We start from the raw sequence: 22,161 nt of genomic DNA, 5'->3' as shown, positions 1-22,161 counted from the left end.
CCCCAGAAATTATAACTAGCTAATCCTAAGCATTCTTTCCCATGGAAACCACGATAAGTGCTCTTGGCCACAAGTCTCCTTTCTCCCTCTGCCTCATGATTAACCCAAGTGCTTCCCCTGAGTGACTAAGTGGCATGCTGTGTTCTCACTAAGAGAACTATAACAAAATGTAATATTCTTTCCAGTTCCTCTTTCTTGATCTGCTTCTGACCTCACCAAGCCTCACTCAGAGTAATTCGGTTAAAATAGTAGATTAGGGGAGTTGGTAAGAGGACATTTGTAGAATAATGCTGGAATGACTTTACAAGTCCTATTACCACTTAAAAACTAAATATTTCATTCCAATATTTTCTCATTTAGAATCTACCAACTGTTTTCTGGCAACAAGGCTGCTCAATTGTTGACAACAATCACCTTAAATATTGATTCTTTTAATCTTTTAAAAAAATATCTATAGGGGAGCCTGAGTGGCTCAGTCGTTGAAAGTCTGCCTTCGGCTCAGGTCATGGTCCCGGGGTCCTGGGGTCGAGCCCTGCGTCAGGCTCCCTGCTCAGCGGGAAGCCTGCTTCTCCCTCTCCCACTCCCCTGCTTGTGTTCCCTCTATCGCTGTCTCTCTCTCTGTCAAGTGGATAGATGGAATCTTAAAAAAAAAATCTATGGTAAAATTGGTAACTAAAGGATAGTCTCTGGGTGGTACAAAACACCACATTTCTCAAGGAAATACAATGGAGACTGTAAATAAAAATAAGCCCACAATTTAGGTTGAGTTTGGTAACGGGGTGACTTTTCTAGTATGAGTTGGGTATTCCTCCATTTAGATGCATATTTTCAGTGTTGTCCCTCCTGATCCATTCGCAATCATTTTCTACCCTGCTCAGTGCCCAACAGGTTGATCTATAGGGTTTCCAAAATATCAGTGTGTTTTCCTGTGTTCTGGCTTCTGCTTGCATATAAACATGGGGGCGGGAAATCAATGTATGGGACAAGAGGAAGACCTGGGTTCTTATTCTTCTGACTCTCTCATTGTGGGATTGTCTCAACTGGTATTTTCCTTTGACCTGAGGTCACAGTTTCTTCAAACCAGCCTTCCCTTCTCTCGCTTTGTCTGTCTGGATTATGATAATTGCTTCCTGTCTTTGTCCCCTCAGGAACTATAGGTGGAAAGAGCCCTACTATTTCTAGCTCCCAGAAGGATGAACTCTTTCTTGTGGTTTTCCTACACTCCCAGGATTTTATCAGTGGCTCCTTATTAAAATTTCTACAAATTTCCCAAAATGAGTGTGAAATTGGTCTTCTATTGAGACCCTGGTTGATGTGTTTAGGGTTTCTTATATTTATATTACCATCTTTTATTAATTAGCAATCCAAAGGGCCCTTCTATGAAAGGCAACACAAAATATATTCTTTTCAGAGGACATGGTTTTGAAATTTTCGGCTATTCATTGAAAAGCCCACTTAAATAATATGGCACATGAGTTTAACTAATTTGGACATAATGTCTCTATTTTTACCAAATTTAAACTTGAAACCATGGACCAAGCCAGATAATCAGAAAACAAAATACTGGAAACACATCATTTTAGTTTCTTTATTGGGCTCATTTCTTGTAATGGACTCCAGAGTATACCTTTACCTAACATTAAGGGCTTTTATAAACGAAGAACAATATGACTTTTTTTTTTTTTAATTGTACTTATTATTTTAATGAAGTTAAGGCTGCATTAGTCTACATCTTGTAGAATCCTCTTATGTCCCTTGGGAGAAAAAAATTTCTCCGTTGTCTGTATTGGAAAAAAAACCCTGCATATCTTGAAATTACGTTTGTTTTAATCTTTACAAACTTAATATTTTAACTGATATTTTCCTACTTGTTTTGGTGGCTAAGATGCTTAAGACACTTTTAATAACTAATATATAGTTAGGGTTTTGAAATTTTATAAAAACTTTATGGCTTACATTCCTGAAAATGAAAATGAAAATATGTTAACATAAATATTTTATCTTGGGATTTGTTCTCAAAGCTGTAAACGATTGGTGTAAAGTACCCCATAGGCTAATCTTAAACAAGGTGCAAGATAATCTATGAAGGATTTACAAGGAGTGTAAGTAAACAGTAATTTAAAAATATTAAAATATAATTCACATGTCACAAAGTTTTCCAATAAGTTGTACAATTAGTTGGTTTTTAGTATATTTACAGAGTTGTGCAACCATAATTTTAGAACATTTTCATCACCCCAAAAGAAACACCACACTCATTGGCAGTCAGTCCTCATCCACCCACTTCCAGTCCTATGCAAACACTAATCTATTTCTGTCTTTATAGATTTACCTATTTTTGACATTTCACATAAATTCAAGAACCATACAATATATGGTCTTCTGGTGTCTGGCTTTTTCACTTAACATAATGTTTTCAAGGTTCATTCGCATTGTGGCATGTACCTGCACTTCATTCCTTTTTATTGCCAAATAATATCCCATTGCATGGATATGCCACAGTTTGCTTATCTACCCATCATTGATTGGCCTTTAGATTGTTTCTGTCTTTTGACTATTATTAATTTTTCTCTGAACATTCATTTACATGTTTTTGAATGGATAGACATATGCTTTATTTTTTTAAAGATTTTATTTATTTATTTGAGAGAGAGAGAATGAGATAGAGAATGAGAGGGGGGAGGGTCAGAGGGAGAAGTAGACTCCCCGCCGAGCAGGGAGCCCGATGCGGGACTCGATCCCGGGACTCCAGGATCATGACCTGAGCCGAAGGCAGTCGCTTAACCAACTGTGCCACCCAGGCGCCCTAGACATATGCTTTCTAGCTATTGGGTACATGACTAGGGATCGAATTTCTGGGCCATATAATAACTTTATGTTATATATATATATATTTATGTTATATATTGAGGAACAAGAAAACCATTTCTTATCATCCAATCTGAATATATAAGAGAGTTTATAAATAGAATCTCTTGAACTGGGCAGAGAAGTCAGTCATGAGAATTTGGTTCATTTTTCCCTTCTGTAAGGAGTAGACAAGGGAGTGTCCCCACTCAAGTTTCTCCAAGTGGGAAGGTCTTCTGGAGAAACTTCTGGAAAACTTGATCTATTTTATTAAACCTGGTGTACTCAGGATTAAATATCTCTCCCCCTTTTGAAAAATGGTAAAGATTGGCAAATCAAAAATGGATACCCAGAAGTCAGCTATTAAAAGGTAATTAAAACAGCTGAGCAGGAATGTGGCATCTGTGCTAAAGGTCTGCACGTGAAGGTCTTTTTGCCAATTATCTTTCCCCTTATCTCCCCCTCCCCCCCTATATTTCATCTCAATCTTGGATTTGCAAAGGCTGTCTAAGAAAAAGGGAAAGAGGCAACGAAGGATAGTTAATAAGCTGAACTCTTAAATTCTTCAAACTTTGGTTATCTCTTACACCCAGGATGGTATACATGCCAGGAACATTTGTCTCCTTGCTCATCCTGGCTAATGCCAAACTGCAGGTTTCAATTCACATCACCTTGTCCAACCAATCTGCCCTAAAACACCCCCTATTTCTATTTGACACTGGGCCAGATATTGTTCTTAGTGGATCTGAAAACATGCTGTTCTTCTCCCATTAATGCTGTAACTTACTGTAGCATATCTCGAGTTTCTGATGACCTCCCTACATGATAAGTTAAACTAGATGAAGCATAGTGATGTAAGAGAACATGGACATCCACTTCACAACTAGTTCTCCAAAACTCGCTACAGTGACCAACACTTAACTGATGCTTAATAAGCATGCATTCTATCCATTAACAATTAGACCTTGGAATCAAAAGACATAGGCTCAAATTCAAATTTTCTCCTTCAATTGTGTGATCACTTTTTTTTTTTTTGGAAGGTACTTAACTCTTTTAGTCTTAGTGTTTCCACCTGCAAAATGACTATGTTGGGCAAGATCAACATTAATGCTTTTCCTGTCAACTCCGATTGAAGGATTAGTTGTAGTGTAACTATTTTTCAGGAAGTGCTCATCTACATATAATTGAGTTGGAGGTGCCACACTATCAATTACTGAAGTCTTGATCAGATATCACCGATGTACCTCATTATTTTAATTTATTTTATCTGGAATGATTGAAAGGCATATCCTCCCACTACTTACATGTATTCTGCTTAAATATTTAAATGATCCCAAGCAAGTGTCTGTTTCCCTTAGTTTGTATGCACATGTACACATACACACACCTTTTCCCCCCCTCCTCTTAATAGGCCTGATTGTATATAAAGAAGTCTCTTCTCCTTCAGTTTGATCTGTTAAGGTGTCACGACTTTAATGTCTCTTTAGCATCACCTGTTGATCTACTCTTTGGTAGATACTTTTGAAAACATATTTTATGCCACTGCAAGTTTAAAGTGATTAGCTATATCAATGGATCCCTCATGTACTCCAAAGGTAAAAACCAATTAATGAATTTAGTTCATTAGTTAATTAGCATGACACTGAATTTTCCAGAACCACTTTTTCTTCTGGTGGTTGAAATTAAATTCAAGTTCTGTTGGGAAAAGTCAGCTCTCTTGTAGTTAAAAGTAGGTAAAGTGTAATGAGTTATAAATCTATGTATTGTTTCAGCCAAACTTTATAGGTGTTCTTTCAAAAATCCACAAGTGCAACACTGAGGTAGTAACCTGAAACACGGATCAAAGAAGTAACCCTCCTTTAACTCTGATGTTATTATTTATCTCTAATATAATATTTCTTATACATTTTGCAATTGTAAACAAACTATATGCTGTCAGAAAGCAGAATAATGGGTAGAAACCTGAATCTCTGATACTCAAATGTCTTTCATCTGACATTGAAAGCATTTGCCGACTTTACTATGCCAGATATTTGTACCACTAGGAAAATTAATAATGTGATTTTTCTGCTCTGATTGGGTGATAATATATTTGTGCTTTGTCAGCGTAACAGCCTTTTCTCAGAATATTGGTTTCTAGGGCTGTTGTGACATACTCTGCTTGGACTCCGAAATAAATGCTGTAATCCAATTTCTAAAGAAGATAAAGCCAACATTCCTTGTTGGTTTTGATTCATCAATAAATTGATTGATTTAATATTTATTTGGTACTGTTTTCCAGTGCAGAGCCCCAGTCATGTCACCAGTAAGAAGTAACCAGGAACAGGAAGGCAAATTAACTCTTTCTGGTATTACATTTCCATGCCAAGTAACTTTCACTTCCAAAAGTAGATGTGCCTTGTGAGCCAACTCCCGTTAATCATAGCCTGAATTACATTGATAGAGTCAAATGTTGTAAAATTCAAAGGTATTAAGAAGATATCCAGATGACTAAAACAGAGGAATAGTGACAGGGTCTAGAGAGCAGATATTCTACAAATTATAGCACATGTAAAATTACCATGTAAAGACTCCAAAAAAGCTATATTTAAATGAATATTTTTGATGTTCATCCACATTTAAACAAGAAATTTTTAAAAATAACAATTACTTAGGAGATACCTCTTAATGAATTATAGCTTGAAATAATATTTTAAATAGCTAGTGCACCATGAGTGCCAAGCAATATACTAAGCATTTAATATATTATTTAGTTTATACAAGTTAGCAAACTCTTTTCTTTTTTTTTTTAAAGATTTTGTTTATTTTTATTTATTTGACAGAGAGAGAGAAACAGCATGAGAGGGGATAGGGTCAGAGGGAGAAGCAGGCTCCCCGCTGAGCCGGAGCCAGATGTGGGACTCAATCCCGGGACTCCGGGATCATGACCTGAGCCGAAGGCAGTCGCTTAACCAACTGAGCCACCCAGGCGCCCAGCAAACTCTTTTGTAATTAGTATCAACAACGACAATTTTCTTGTACCTCAGTGAAAAACAATCTCTACCTGTCAAATTGAGTCATATTTACTGTATTTCCTAAGAGAATATATACATAAAATAATTTAAGAAATAAATGAAGTACAAGGCTAGAAGCATACTTGACAAAACACCATTATTTCTACTACTATAAAGTTCATATTATAAATGCCTTTAAGTTTTTAGCTTGAGGGAATAATTCTTACTTTTGTGTTTGTCAGATATAATTAAAATAGAAAAAGATATAGGTGTGCATAAATATACTAATTTGTTTATAAGTTCTTTTTTTGTGCTTAATCTCTCAAAAGTAGTGATGTAATGTTATCGGAGAAATTTTTTGAAATTTCTTCTTTTTTAAAGATTTTATTTATTTATTTGAGAGAGAGAGAGAGCACAAGCAGGGGGAAAGGGCAGAGGAGAGGGAGAAGCAGACTCCCCACTGAGCAGGAAGCCCGATGAGAGACTTGATCCCAGGACCCTGGGATCATGCCCTAAGCCCAAGGCAGATGCTTAACTGATTAAGCCACCCAGGCACCCTAAATTTTTTGATATTTCTTATATTTTAAATGTTATCATACAAAAGAAGTCACCCTACTCTTCTACTACATCTAATGTTAAGTTTCTAGAAATCTTTTTATCTGAAATGAAAATATAGCAAGATTTAGAAGGGAAATAAAATAGTGCATGAATAGAAAAATATTTAAAAAAATGAATGCATTATTTTTCAAAATTAGCTGGTGATCTTTCTAAATCAAAAGTTAAATCCATGCAGTTGCTTGTTAGTGAAGACAGTTTCTAGCCAATGTGGTGGCAAGACAAACAAGTATAACCTGATTTGAGTATGAATAGAAAATCTGTACAAGATGAAGTCTGTTCTTCTACTAAACAAAGTTCCTCTGGTATCCCGGGATGTTATAATGATTAATGAATAAAATAATTTTCCTATAAATAAATATAAATGCAAAGTGAAGGCTGATAATGCTAAAAAATCTCAATAACTACTGTAAGTCACCAATAGGCATAAGATAAACTATTTCATTTACATTTGACATTTTTAAAGGATTATAGCCATAGCTATTCTTCATAGAAATGCATTCTTTATAAGACTTAGCAGCTTTAGGGCACCTGGGTGGCTCAGTTGGTTGGGCGACTGCCTTCGGCTCGGGTCATGATCCCGGAGTCCTGGGATCGAGTCCCATATCGGGCTCCCTGCTCGGCGGGGAGCCTGCTTCTCCCTCTGACCCTCTCCGCTCTCATGCTGTTTCTCTCTCTCTCTCTCTCTCAAGTAAATAAATAAATAAAATCTTAAAAAAAAAAAAAAGACTGTGCAGCTTTAGACTAAACTCAAAAATACTTTTTTTAAAACGATTCATTTATTTATTTGAGAGAGTGAGAATGAGAGAGAGAGAGAGAGAGAGTACATGAGAGCGGGGAGGGTTAGAGGGAGAAGCAGGCTCCTCGCCGAGCAGGGAGCCCGATGCGGGACTCGATCCCGGGACTCCAGGATCATGACCTGAGCCGAAGGCAGTCGCTTAACCGACTGAGCCACCCAGGCGCCCTCAAAAATACTTTTAATAAGACAAATTCATGCAGCCCGAGAATAGATTACAAATACTTCAATGCAGTCATATTCTAAATTTCAGTTTAATATGAAAGTGTAAAACATACATTTAATTTAATGAGCAAGTTACTTAAAAATGTCATATTTGTATTTTTTCTATAAAAAAACAACTTGAAACCCTTTCTTCCACTTTTTCAGTCATATAATGAGTATAGTTACATTGAATAAAAAGTTGGTACAAATTAATTGCCTATTCCTCAAGGTTCCTTACACTTAAGCAAATATATGTTTTTTTTCAATAAATCTTTAAACATTGTCCTGGCCTGATTTTATAATCCATATATGTAACAAATGAAATACTTGTTAATCTCTACACTTCCATATTTTCTTTCAACTTGATAGGTAAGTATTGCCAGGGGATATTGTAAATTTTCAAATTACCCCAGACCTTCGCATACTACCCATTTTGCAACACCCCATAATGTTCTTATTGTGTTTATTGTCATCATCATTATATAAAAGGAAAACTATAATAAGGAGATCTAATATCGCTAATTAAAAAATAGGTATGTTGGGAGGGGAAATGCAATACAACTCAGGCTTAGCTGTGTTTATTTTAACTTTTCTAAGTGATATTCACGATAGTTACAGTAGAACACGTTTTATCATCAAGGTTGCGGAGATTATGTGGACCTATATTGAAAAAAACTCTTAATAACAGAGCAGTCACGGTGTTTATAGAGTTTGCCTTTATTTTTTCCTGCTGTTGCCTAAAAAGGAAAAAAAAGAAACACAAAACTCTGAGGTACACTTAACACAAAACTCTGAGGTACACTTAATACTAGACAAAATATTTTAAAAAGGAAAATTGACTATACAGAGTTTCTGTGTGATCCTATTCTTTTAATGTCAGAATAATAGGTAACTTTTCATGGGAAGATCATTTCACACACATCTCATAAAAATTGTTTTATAATAAAGTAATTTCAGGTCTTCATGAGATCAGTCTTTTAACTTTTTTTTTTTCTTACAGTCTATTTTGAGGGTCAAGAATTTGAAAACATTCTAATATATCATCCCCTATAAATCATGATAAGATGTTTTAAATGTCCTGTAATGATATCTCATAGAAAAGGGTTACTCCTTCAAGTATTAGATGCCTTCCAGGCATTCACTGTATGTCATACACAATATAAAGAATAACTCTTCATTCTTGAGATCACCAGGGGTAAAGCAGGAAAATTCTCTCATGTTTTCTTGTCTTTTTGAGGTACAATTTGCCTATAACAAATTTAAGTAAACAGCTCATTAGACAACCACAAACCTGATTAAATTACAGAACATTCTGATCACTCAGAAAATGTTCTCTTATCACTTTCCAGTCAGTCCTCTTCTCTGACCACACAGGGAAACCACAGTTCTGATTTCTACCACCATAGCTTAATGTTGCCTATCCTAGAGTTTTGTATGAATGGACTGTGAGAATATGTGCTTTTTTTTTTGTATATCTTCTTTCATTTTCATTGCAAAGTGGCATTCGACTCTATGGATATACCACAATCTCTTTATTTAAGACTGTTCATTTCAAATCACTGAGGTGACTATTGATAGCAGAGGCTAAGCAGAGCATTTGTAAGACCAGGAGGATACTTGGCTGACAGTAGATGTAGTGGTTGCCCCATTGTTTCCCGGGAACTAAGGGGGATATATATACTATTTGTTTCTGGCTATAGGAAGCAAATGTATAGCATACATCTGGAGGAAAGTTTGACTGCCTAAGCAAAATATAGCTTTACACCTAATATTTGACTCTTAGATTTTAAAAATTACTAATAATTTCAGGTAGTATCTTTATGTGCTATATTGATTATCTTAGTAATACTTTTCTTATGTATTGATCAAGAAAAAAATGTATTTTTGGCTATTCTACTCTGATTTTTTTTAAAAATATGTATACAATAACTTTCCACTCTTGTCTCTTTTGTTTACAATGACCTATAAAGTAAAAATATCTCCAGACATACAATTTAGATCAACTAATTTTTAAGGGGGGGCGGGGCAAAGGTAGAGGGAGAGAGAGAATCTAAAGCTCCCAACACAGGACTCGACCCCTGAGATTGAGAACTGAGTCAAAACAAGAGTCGGATGTTTAACTGCCTGAGCCACCCAGGCATCCCAACTGACTAATTTAACCTATGTACATTATTAAGCAATTGTAGGAAAGTATTTTAGATTCTGCAATATGTTCTGCATAAAAGAGTGTGTTAAAACTCTCATTTTAGTAAGTACATTAATGACATTGATAACATACTACTATTTTTTTTTAGAAAGATTGCCTAATATTTTGCTTCTGCTACAATGTGTCTTAAAGATATATGGTTGTCTTTTAAATTGTATAGGCTTTTAGAAACACCATGCTGTCACCCAGCCACCCCACACTGGGGAGGGTATGTGGTATGGTGAGCACTGTGAATTGTGTAAGACCCATTGAATCACAGACCTGTACCTTTGAAACAAATAATACATTATATGTTTAAAAAGAAGAAGACGATAAAGAAGATAGCAGGAAGGGAAAAATGAAGGGGGGGAAATTGGAGGGGGAGACAAAACATGAGAGATTATGGACTCTGAGAAACAAACTGAGGGTTCTAGAAGGGAGGGGGTGAGGGGATGGGTTGGCCTGGTGATGGGTATTAAAGAGGGCACGTACTGCATGGAGCACTGGGTGTTATACGCAAACAATGAATCATGGAACACTACATCAAAAACTAATGATGTAATATATGGTGATTAACATAATATAATAAAAAAAAAACCACCATACTGGAGATCTGCTCCACTCTTGTGTGTATTTATTGGTATGATGAAGGAAGGCATTATGATCCAAACAAATATCTACATACTTTAGAAAATCTATGAACTATATTAGTATAAATTAAACAAATATTTAAGTGAAAATGGTGATGCAAAGCAGCCTACAAGTGTACTGGAGTCTAATAAATTGGCAATCATAAGTTTTATTTTTTTTAAAATCATCATTTTAACCATTCGTATTGAACATAATTTTCTATTTTCTAATAAAAATGGCTATGTTTATTCAATTACACACTAAGACATGAGAGATTTAATGTGGAGAAGAAATCATTTCTAATTCATGTTAAGTACAAGGTTGCTGGAATACCAACTTGCTTTTATTTGTAAGATAGATATATTCCTCAACACCATATTCCTGGAAGGTATCAGGTGAGTATTAATACACCATTTACACTATGTACTATGTCTTGTGATAATATTAAAAAGAGAACATTAGTGTACCTTAAAATTATTTTATGATTATATAGAGAATATACAACATCTATCTATCTACCCATCTATCATCTATCTATATTGTGTTATTCATCTCTCATTAATTCTTTAAGCAAATATTTATTGAGCACACATATGCTAGGCCCTGGAAATATAACAGTGGGAAAGCAGTAGACAAAACATAAATAAATATGTGTGTTAAGTAGTGATATGAATTATGGAAAACAACTGGGTAAAATCAGAGACATAGGGTGAGCCTGGGGTAAGGGGATGTTTTTGCTTTCTAGAGGGTGGTGAAGCAGGCCTCCTGAGTAAGTGATATCTATGCAATGACCTTGAAGAGCGGGGTTGAGCCAGCACATACCTAGGAAACAGTTATCCAGGTAGATGGCATAACAAGTTCAAAGCCTCTGTGGTATAAAGAAGTTTGGCATACTTAAGGACTGAAAGAAAGGGAATGAACAAGGAGAAGATTGAGACTATTAAGTAATGAGTGAGGGGAACAGGGAGAAGTAATGAGAAATTATCAGACATCCCAGTGTAGGGGTTGCAGAAGCTATTGTACATGGATTCTGGAACCTAAGGAAGAAGTCTATACTGCAGATCAAAAGTTGACATTCATTATCATAGATAGAATTGGAATTTAAAGTATTGAAAATGGATGAGATCACCAGAGAAGGAAAGATAGAGAGGAGAAGATGTCCAATGACTGAATCATGGTTCAGAAATAAACTAAAAGCATAGAGAGGACTGAAGCTGAAGGCGTGAAAGACACTCAATAGGAACTGAGGCTTAGCTAGAGAACTGGCAACCCCTGCACATGTATGACCTGACAGGAAGCAAGCCAGAATAAGTTCCTTAAATATGTCTCCCCCATCCTCCAACCTCCCTCTATTTCATTCCATGAGTTGATCTCAGCAGGAAACAGAAAGCAGGAAGTTCAGTTGAAGCAGCCCATAGAGGTTAATCTGGGACAGATCAAGGGGAAACAAGAGAATAATAAATCTGTAGGGGAAAAGGGAGAGCATTACCTTGCATATACAGTGTGAAGAGTACATTGGATTTAACCAGTTGGTGATAATTTTAGAGAGTATGGTGGAAGGAGAAAGGACAAGGAAATTGAAGAAATGTACAAGAAAGCCGTAATAATAATAATGCAATATGCATTCTGGTGAAAGAAAGTGGGGGAAATGGGAGAGAGAGAGTTCAAAACAGTAGGGACAATAGATTTTAGATCCTGGGATAGCTGAAGAATTGCTGGACTCAGATTACTATCCAAAGTGATTAGGAAAGAAAGAAGGTGGTGGTAAGAGAGGATGATGTGCAACCTGGTTTAAGTGTATGCTGAGATCTATTGTATGACCATGGAATTACGTGGCTGAGGAAGACCAGAGAACAAAATAATTAGAGGAATTATTATAAAAATAATTATATTATTATATATTATAATAAACTTATATAATGATATATATTATTATAATGGCATATGATAACAATATATATCATTATATAAATATCATATATTTATATTGCAATTCTTAGGTGTTGAGATTTTCAAGCTAAGAGAAACCAAAGTACTGAAATTTTCAGCCATGTGAAAATTGGAATTACCAAGAATTAAGGATGTTGTATTAGAATGAGTGACTTGTATCTTTGTGAAATTAAAAAAAAAAAGTTTTATATCAATTAGTACAACAAGGTGATGTGAACATAATAGGAGAAACAAAGCTTAGAGATTATGCTGCGTGTGGAATGTGAATTCCAGATGTTACAGCTGAAAGTTTTGTGGAGTTCATGAGGAGTGGACTCAGGTGAAATATGGGATTTACAGACTGAAACCGGGTTTACGCAATTGGGCTTGGGGCAGCTTATGGTGAAAAATACAAGACAAAGATTTAGATCTGGGCAGGCTTAGTGCAAATGATGTCAGCCATTTTGTTGAGGTGAGGCTATGAGTCTGAGCGTGGAGAGAAAGAAAAATTCATTTCGTGAACCTGAAATGATCTTGACTCTCATGTTAGTGTGGAGGCCAAGAGTAGTGACGTATGATCAAGAAGTAGCTCATTATGGTACTTCTTTATAAATACATGTTTGTATGTATTCCTATAGTTCTTTCTGTAATTATTTCATACAAACAAAATAATAGTGTCGACTGATTAGGGGTATTTTCCAGATGCTGGTATTATTTGGGGTTATATTTTAAGTATTTTGCTTAGGAATATTTGTTAAATCAGAAACATTTTTCACTACTTTGTCACTATTTTACATATGATATTTTTTGAATAATAATTAAACATCAGGACTTACTCTCTGTGCCTTTTGAGGAAACAATCTGGCAACTATTTCTGATATAATTGTCTTTGAAAAGAAGGGTGAGTCAGGAATAGATAGATTTCTTGGGGGTAGAAATTAAAAGAAAGGAATCTCTATAACAGTGGGAGCCTTGGGCAGGCAAGGCAAGCTATCTGTCTCATTGATATTCTGAGTCCTGAACAGACACATGAATTTTCTTAGAATAAGCCTAAGGAAAACCTAAGAGCAGTGAAGTCATTTCATGGACCAGGATAGCTCATCAAGATCTTATCTGTCAATCACATCCATCCTCAAGAATGGAGGTACAGACATTAAGAATATATACTCTAGGAACAGGAATAGGAATTTGAGAATATAGACCTTATAAACCGCTGTGGAAGCAAGGGAAGTTAGGATTATGGTGGGATGTGTAGTTGATCCCGGGTCCATTTATGGTCACAAAAACAGTATTTTTCTAATTCCGATGTATTATTTTAGGATTGTGTAGGTTGACAAAAAAGACTTGGATAAACCAGTCTGGAAGCCATTCTACATGTGCTACTCGCTGCTGATTCTCTGTTCTTGTTATTTTTTTAAAGGAGGGGTTTGAAGAGGAGGGCGAGTTTGGAGCACCACTGACTAGACTTTTATCTATCTGTCCATGTAGAATTGGAACAGATGACTGTTGCATTTATGTATTTACTCCGTGATTGTTCTTTTTCTTTCACTTTAATTGAACCCCTAGCAAAAATGTATTGTGGTCTATTTACTAGGGAAATAAGTTTATTTACCTCAGAACGGTGTCTCTTCCACTCTTGGTGAAATATTTTTGAGTAATAAGCACATTGATAAAAGAAAGAAACATGATTAGATTTGACTGTATGTCTTTTATTATATAATTAATATTTTTTATATTACCCATTTATTTTTTATCATTCTACTTACCACTCTTTGAGTTTATATTCTTTAGTTATATTTTACTTGCTTGTAGTTTGTTTCCCCCAAAATAAATAATGTTGGCAAGGACACTGTTTTCCTTGTTGAGCTTTGTATGCTTGGCTCTTGGGATGAGGGGCAGCACCTGGGTGGTTCAGTTGGTAAAGTGTCTGCCTTCAGCTCAGGTCATGATCCCAGGGTCCTGGGATCTAGCCCTGTGTCGGGTTCCCTGCTCAGCAGGGAGTCTGTTTCTCCCTCTACCTCTGCCCCTCCCCCTGTTCAAGCTCTCTCTCTCAAGTAAAGAAATAAAATCATAAAAAAAAAAAAAAAGATCTTGGGATGAAAGGCAGACAACGAATGAATGAAAGATAAAGGAGTGCTATTTATTTCAAACTTTTGATCCAGAAATGCCCCCAGGCAGCATATTCACTAGCCAGGACTTCTTTCAGAAAACATTATTCACAAAGTTTTAACTTCTTCATGTCCTATGTTTTAAGGAACTAATTCTACTACAAACTCAATTCACCTAAATATAAGCCTTTGAAGTATTTCTATAAGAAACCCAATCCATTGGCGCCTGGGTGGCTCAGTTGGTTGAGCAACTGCCTTCGGCTCAGGTCATGGTCCCGGGGTCCAGGGATCGAGTCCCACATCGGGCTCCCTGCAGAGGAGGGAGCTTCTCCCTCTCCCACTCCCCCTGCTTGTGTTCCCTCTCTCGCTGTGTCTCTCTCTGTCAAATAAATAAATAAAATCTTAAAAAAAAAAAAAAGAAACCCAATCCACACATACCTATAAAATGTAAAGGTAGAAACCAGAGTTGAAAATGTGGTTCCATTATAAAAGAAATAAAATTAAACAATTTTTACATATACATTTTGTCTACAGTTTAGATCTTTTTATGTTTATAGCAGCAATGTCCAAAATAGCCAAAATATGGAAAGAGCCCAGCTGTCCAACAGATGAATATATATAATGGAATACTACTTAGCCATCAAAAAGAATGAAATCTTGCCATTTGCAACAATGTGGATGGAACTAGAGGGTATTATGCTAAGTGAAATAAATCAGAGAAAGACAATTATTATATGATTTCACTCATGTGGAATTTAAAAAACAAAACAGATGAACATAGGGGAAGGGAAGGAAAAATAAAATAAGATGAAAACAGAGAGGGGGGCAAACCATAACAGACTCTTAACTATGGGAAACAAACTGAGGGTTGCTGGAGGGGAGGTGGTAGGGGGATGGGGTAACAGGGTGATGGGCATTAAGGAGGGAACTTGATATAATGAGTACTGGGTGCTGTAGGAAACTGATGAATCACTAAATTCTACCTCTGACACTAATAATACAGTATATGTTAATTAAATTTAATTTAAATTAAAAATTTAAAGGGAAAAAAGAAAAAAAGAAAATGTTCAGATTATGTCACCATTAATTCTAAAAATAAAAGGATTATCATTATTGAATGCTCCAAACCTTTCTTTCTGTTGCTACCAGAAATAAAAGGGTAAGATCTATTTAAATATTATAATTCACATTTTGAATGCTTTGTTAGCCAAATTCCCATGATATTTATTTCAGTTTCTCCCCCAAACTGTGTACGTTGTGTATATGTGTATGTATCTCCATTAGTTTTTGGATCATGTCAAAGGATTATCCAAGATGACCTTGCTTTATATGATGATGAATATGATTCTAAGTATAATAATTCAGTTTTTTTTTTTTTTTAAGCACAAGATCAGAATAGAGTCCGGTAAAGTTACTGGTCTGGGTCACTTGTGACACACACTTTCCCAAAAATTACCGAAAAAATATAGGCATAAATTATATAATGCCCATTAACATTGGTTTGATATGGTGTAATAGGCAAACAGATTTACATGATGATGAAACTAACAGCTTCCTTAAATTCAAAATATAATGTAAGTCCATTTTATTCAAACAATCGTTTTCTTTAATAATTAAATAAGAAAGATTTCTGTTTTGAGAAGCTGTATTTTGAAAAATTTGATATAGTAAATCATTTACTTTGATAAAAATGGTCTATGATATAGAATATTAAAGATAAAATTTGATTTGATGTATGCACCCTCGTTTTGAAAACTCTATTGTAAAGTGCTATAATGTCTGTTGGTTTGACATTTGTTCTGAACTTCAAAAAATAACAAAGGTTAGAAGCATGTTTTGATATCACTAGAAAAAGTCATTGCTTAGTCACTGAACTTAGAAAGTCCAGGAAAAATTAATAAATTTAACAAAAAACCTGCATTTTCTAACATAAACTGAGGCAAAATCTCATTATATAAAAATGTTTAACCAAATGCCATGTAATATTTAAAAGTCATAAACACAAATTGTTAGATTTTCATGGGATCTACATGAAATCATACATGTTTAATCGCAGTAATAAATTATTTTACTCAGCCAAACTGGTTTTCCTTGCAAATTCTTCCTTTAACTTTCACAAAAATCTGTCCCAAATTTCAGTATATGTGCACATAGGTACGTACAGGGCCACATAACTGTTTCTCAGTATGTCCTGTGTATGACACTATCTTCACCCTGATCCAAAATAACACATTATTGTATTATGTATATGGAACTTCTTAGTCTTTGTGTGTTTATAGATGAAGGAATTGATTCACATAATTGCCTGGCAAGTATGAAATCCACAAGGCAAGCTGAAAACTCAGGCAAGATCTCGGTGTTGAAGACTTGAGGAAAATGACTTCCTCTCTGAGAAACTTCCAATTTTACTCTTAGGGGCTTCAACCAGTTGAATAGGGTCACCCATGTTCTCCAGGGTAATCTATTTTACTTAAAGTGAACTGATTCTTCATCACTGATTTTTGACCCTCCCTACATCTGTCTAGTGTTCGATCAAACTCCATACACCAGCCAAGTTGATATATAAAACTGACCATGACATATGCTATTTATATATTATTAATTTAAATATATTTCCCCTTACCATCCTTAAGACTTTTATTTAGTTTATGTGCTGCATTTTCCAGTTACTCAAAAATATTTTAAACATAGAATAAGGAAACAAAAGTATACAACTTTCCATATTTAAGTTTAATAGTTGTATAAAATGTTACATTATTCAGAAGTCATTTTTTTAAGGGCTGAATTCTGAATTGCATTTAACACCCATGTATTTAAGGAAAGGTAAAAAACTGTTTTCTCAGAGATGAAGATGTCAGGCTATTATAAAATATTTCAGATTCACTATAAATATCTTTTAGTTCCTTTTTATTTTTTATTTCTCTCATTTTAGTTTATTATACTCATCATAAGCCATTTCTAGCCAATCCTACTTATTTGCTTTCTCTTACCACAGTATATACAATTATGAGTTAGTTTATAAAATTAATCAAACAAAAATTAACTGCTTCCACATAGAAATACAATCCAAAGCTCAAAGCCATCTCCACAAAAAATTTTAGGAAAGCCCTTTCTTACTCAAACAGTACCTTTATGTAGAATTATTCATGAAGAATACACACATACAAATACCCACACTAAAATGGAATTTGCTATACCAACTAGTATGGAACTTGTTATACACACACATACACGAAGAAACACACACATGAAATAGAAGTTACTAGAATGTTTGGCAATTGTTCTTGTTTTAGTTGCCTTGAGGTGTTATAACAAAATACCATAACCTCAGTGGCTTACGTGTTTGACATTTGTTTCTCACAGTTTTGGAAGCTTGGAGGTCCAAGATCAAGGGGCCAGCATATTTGGTTTCTGGTGAGAGCCCGCTCCCTGGTTTGCAGACAGCCACTTTTTGCTATATACTTGCCTGATGGAAAGAGAGAGAGAGAGAACAAAAGAACAAAATTCTCTGGTCTCTTCTAACATAGGCACTAATTCCATCATGAGGACCTTACCCTTCTGAACTCATCTAAACTAAACCTAACGACTTCCCAAAGACCCCCACCTCCTAATATCATCCCATTGGGGGTTAGGGCTTAAACATATGAATTTGGGGAAGACACAAGCATTCAGTCCATAACGGTGTTCATTCCTCTATGTCATTTCTCCAACCTTCTCCACCAGGCAAAAACATGTATACATTTCCTGGACATTCTTCTCGATGTTTTCAGAGAGAATTGTGTACCTCTCACTAATGTTAATATTTATCCAAATAAGTAATTACATAGTTTTCCACTGCACTTACAATTGAATAAAAAGATGAGCTACTTTGTAGCAGTTATCTTAACTATATATGTCAAACTATGATTATCAATAGATATGATTATCAATATATTTTACAAAATCAAAATATGCAAGTATATTTATTTGCCTTCATTACTATTTATGAATATTGTTATTTACACTACATCATAAACTTGCCCTTTAGATCCTTGACTATAGTAGTTTTATATGGATGGAAAATAAAGACTGATGCTATCTTAGTCATTTTAATTCTGTCATAACACATGCCTAATTTAAATAAACAAAAATATTAAATAATTATGGAGACAAAAACCTTAAAGCATGTCTAGAAATACTCTTCACTTTTAGTAAAATCAGATAATTCTAGAAGTGTGTACATTTCCTATGGCTGCTAAATGTATAGTCATAATTAAAGACAAATCCTTTATTGTGATCCAATTGCTTTCAGTTCTCTTAATAGCAGTAACTAATGACAGCAATGCGCTCCATTTATTGGAGTCATGGACAGACTTGTTTCTCCCATATCTAGCTTATTTTTGGTGATGGTTGTTACATATTGACTCATTTTGGACCACAATTATTTAAATCGTCCTCAATTTTTGTGTTTCTTTACTGCAGAAACAAAAAGTAGGCTGAATTTTTTTTTCTAATAGTGCCATCTAAATAATAAAAAAAGATGTCTACTCTGCGGTCTTGCCCTGTATACATGGTCTTCTTTGCAAGTCTGCCCCACTCTTGTTCATTTTAAACTTGTACTGTTTCATAGAGATCCATTTTTTTCCAGTGGCTTGTTTTCCAATAGGTTTTTTTTTTAAACACTTCATATGTGCTGAAAACAGAAATGCAAATATTATTAGTTTATTTATTTTTTATCCTGCACAGGGAAATGAAGACAAGATGAAACAAAAAATATTTTTTTTCTACTTGGTCTTAATGGTTAATATAAATCAATACCTAATTCATTTACTTAGAAGACTGCATTCTACACTAACACATATTAAACATGGTTTTCTGTATTTCCATAGTGAGATAACAACATTTTTATGAAATTCCTTACATGGTGTTTTACCAATTTCTAAAGGATTTTTAATTACTAATTTAATTTCAGTGCCTTCTCTCTCCACCTTTCTGGATTACTGGGTTCCATAATTTGGAATATTCAGAACCTTAAAGCCAATCTTTCCTATCACCTCTCATTGAACCATAAATATAGGATTTATATTATTTCTTCATATTTCTGAATACTGGACTGAATAGCACTTGCTGTTAAGTGTTCATTTGTGGTGGGCATCAAATATCATATTTGTTCTTTGAAGTTTAGACACCAAATATCAGTTTTGCTTAATATTTGCTAAAATATTTTAACTTATGGAAATTTAGGTAACAAGTATTTGTTAAAAATAACTGACATCTTTTCCTTACAATTCTTTTGTGCTAAATCTACATTTGATTGTGCTTTAAATCTTCTCTGCCTCAGCTAATTCAGAGACTATGAGAATTGTGAAAATGTAGTGTATAATTCAAAGTTCATGCTGCATTTTGAGGGAAAGAGGGAGATTAATGAAGTCAAACTCTTTGTTTTAGGGGGAAAATGAAGCCTACTGAGAAATGCTTCTAAATGGTGCATAACTGTTTTATGAATCAGGCAGAATGAATTGGTGTAGGGTTATAAAACAATTAATGTTATTCATTGGGCCTAGAGTAGTAAAGTAAGAGTTCAGTGCTAATAACATTTCATCACTGGAAGCAGCAGAGAACAAGAACCTATTTATCACTGAGCTCTAACAGCAAGTACAATTTATGGCTGGAAGTTTTTGTTTCGGTTATGCTGATAGAACAAATAAAATGTGTGAAGAATTAATTTTCTGAAAGTCAGGTCAACAATGAAGATATTTAAAAAGGATAGGACAAAAACAAAAACAGGAAAGAAATTGCTTTAGTGCTTAGTCACACTGATGAACTGTGTTATCAAGTTAAATTAATCAATTCAGCAGTAATTTAAACATCTCTTCTAATTTTCAATGAATAAAATATAACATAAGTCATTGGAGATAATAGAAAAGACTTTTAAATATATATTCATTAGTTTACAGTGTGCAACATATAATGACTGGCTTCATTTACAGTATGCAGTTTGCTTGAGTAAATTACCAGAAGCATCAGAAGAAGTTGAAGCACACCCAACATTAAGTGGATACAGCAGACACTACTAATTATGAGAACATTTTAATATTTAGGAGACTGCATTATTCACTGGGCACAGAATATATGCAAACAGTCACATTACACATTTTTATGGCAGGACTGAAAACATTTTAATATTAAAAACAGAATGAGAACAACATTTTAGAAGAAACAAAATTGAGAGAAAAATCATAATACTTATTACCTCATTGCATAATGGTGCAAAGTTTATGGCCTGAAATATGAAGTAATTGCGTATCCTACTGCTTGCCTAGATGTGATAGGCTGAAAAGCTTGAGCTTATAGTGGTAAAAGAGATTTTTGGAGCAAGATAAAAATGTGTTAAATGCTGCCAAATCTGGATTTCAAGTCTCTATATCTAGATTTTATGTTATATAGTAGTCTAATTTGACAAAGTGATAATAGACTTCAATGAGAGGAGCACCAAATTATACTGGCTCTGAATAGAAAATCTCATTTGAAGATTCAACTACTCTCGTGTTTAGCTAGAGTATTACACTTTAATGAGAAACAGGCACTCAGATGCCAATCAGCAAGTCTAGACACTATTTCAATATTGTGTGACCAGATGAGAACTCTAAATTTGATTCTCATGTTCTGAGAATTAATATTCAGCATTCACGGTGTAATAGACTTCTGTACATTTCCCCTGTCCTGCTTTGAAAGAAAGGTATTTCTGCCTCTGTTCTTTTACACTGTTATCCACGGATGCTTTAATCCTGCTATATTTCTAATCATGGAATTCACTTGCTTAAACTTTATCAGTGGATTCTAATTATTCTCAGGATGCAGTTAAAAATCCTTAACGTTATCCACAAAGTGTTCCATCATTAGCTCCCAGTTAACTTTCCAGATGTATCTTCTATCCATATACAGCGATCGCCTTGAAAATATTTAAACACTGGTACATCACAGGCATGGAACTGCCAGAAGACATTCTAGCCAATATGCTAGGCATTATCTCTTACGCTTTTTGGATCTTGGGTGGTTGGAGGGTTTCTAGGGAGAACTAGGAATACATGAGGGGCTCAGGGTAAAGACGTTGATTTCTCTTTCCTCAACTATCCTCCTTCTGGGTTCTAGCTATACTAATACATCCTCTGACATACAGGTTTGTTAAACTCCTCGCAATCACTGGGATCTTCATATCTGTTGTTTTCTCTTCCTGAAAAATCTCTCCCAAGATGTAACATTTGAAATGATGAAAATGTAACATTTTCATCTGGCTAAGTATTACACATCTTCCAGGTCTCAAACTAAGTGTTACTTGATCTTCACCGCAGACTGGATTATTTTTTTTTTCTAGTTATTTTCCTCATATACTTTCCTGTACTTTGCTCGCACACACAAAAAGATCTTACTTGATACTATTAAAATAATTAATTATTCTTCCTCATTTTCTGACTCCAAATGTGTTTTTTTTTATTGGAGCTATAACTACCTGTATTCATAATTAAAAATGCCAATTTATGGAGTCCACTGTACAACCAGTTTATCATATTATTTTTGCTATGGCTCAAGCATTGACAATTTAACAAGATTCTTGGTGATTCTTAATGTAAATTACAATTTAGGAACTATTCTGCTTATGTTCACTCTATCTAAGCACCTCGCACCAAGCATAGCACACAGTTGGTACTTGAAATGTTACTGAATGAATGTTACAAATACACATCAAAACTAGTTCATTTATAAGAGTTTATTTTCAAGTGTCAGCTTGTGAATTTAGATAATATGAAATGAGCTGGGAATTGAGTTAGTGCTTGGATCTAACAAAACTTTATACTATATTGCAATAATCAGTGA

Source organism: Neomonachus schauinslandi, chromosome 3 (genome assembly GCF_002201575.2).
Source record: "Neomonachus schauinslandi chromosome 3, ASM220157v2, whole genome shotgun sequence".
NCBI classification, from domain to species: Eukaryota; Metazoa; Chordata; class Mammalia; order Carnivora; family Phocidae; genus Neomonachus; species Neomonachus schauinslandi.
Note: the sequence above shows the minus strand (reverse complement) of the source record.